The sequence below is a fragment of the Taeniopygia guttata genome, chromosome 12 (genome assembly GCF_048771995.1).
Source record: "Taeniopygia guttata chromosome 12, bTaeGut7.mat, whole genome shotgun sequence".
Classification (NCBI taxonomy): Eukaryota; Metazoa; Chordata; class Aves; order Passeriformes; family Estrildidae; genus Taeniopygia; species Taeniopygia guttata.
Window position 1 is genome coordinate 11,798,870 of NC_133037.1, and position 1,384 is coordinate 11,800,253.

Consider the following 1,384-nt stretch of genomic DNA (forward strand, 5'->3'; position numbering starts at 1 on the left):
CCCCTACTCATCACAAACAGCTACACCTCGGGAGCTCAGTGGCCACACCCTACATCCCTGTGCCTGATCTGGGAACCACAAGCATGAACACAGTGATATCAGGGGCACACACAGAGAAAATGCCTGAAATCCAGTAAATATGGGTCTTGATAGAAAGATGCTGGTTAGAGCACAGTGCTGTGCCTTACGCCTATCTCCAGCTTCACCCCAGGACTATCAAGGAGAAAACCAAACTGGAAGTGGGGAGTAGGGAAGTGGCACTTGGCAGGTTTCAGAGCAGAGTGGAGCTCACATCTCAGTCCTGTCTGACCAGGAGCCTGAAGCCACAATGGCAGGGCTCACATGGGGCTCTACACAAGTGGGATGAGATCAGCTTCCCCTGCCTCCAGCACAAGGTCTGGAGCAGGGGTGCTGGTACCCAAATCCCACGGCCCTGCGTGTGTAGGGGATGGATGCAGAGAGCTCATACCCTGGGCTGAACTATTACGTAAGAGCAGAAACACATGCGGGCTGCCAGGCAAAACTGTAAATGATGTTTGTGCCGGAATCCCAGCTCCAGAGCCAGTGGGACTGGGGAGTTGTGCTCAGGAGAAGCCAGGGCTGGGCAGGTGAGGGCAACTGGGGTGGGCACAAGGAGTTTCTGGAGCAGGACACAGCACTTCAGGGCAGGCTAGGCAAGGTTCATGCCCCCTCTCAGCCTGTCCTATTTAAATTCCTTGTTTGTGAAAGCAAGACCCAAAACAAGCAAATAAATATTAACTGAAAAAACAAAAGCCCTGACAAATCTCCCAAAAATTCTCTACGTGGGCTGTGCAGCAGTTGCACAACAGGAAGAAGCTGTTGATCCCATTTCTGTGTGCTGGCGCCGCACTGGCCTCCACCCAGAGCTGCCTGCTCGGGCTCAAACACAGCTAAACCAAAGTCAGGCACAGGCAGAGAACACTGCCAGGTAACCTGTGGACAGCTGTGTCTCCCACTAACTGAATCCAGGTCGGTAGCTCTTGAGCACTGCAGGGAAAAATGCAGGAGCCCTTCTGACCACAGTTCTCTGGTTGCTCAGATAGGAGCTGCTGGCAGGGGAACAGATTCTGAAGAGAGATGCAGAGAGGAGAGGAGAGGAGAATGCTGCAGGGGCTCTCCTAGGCCATGTGGGATGGGAGGCCTGACATAATTTCTCCAGGGACAAAGGGATTAGATACATTACCCCCACCTCCTCCAGCCCCCTAGAGTGGGATGCATGCACTGACACTACTCACAGCAGTGGTGGCCTGGCTCATCACCACCTAATTTTATTCTTTCACATCCTTCACATCACCCCCCCTCTGAGCCAGAACCCAAGACCAACATTTGTGAGCTGGTGACAGCATCCCCAGGAGCACAGAGG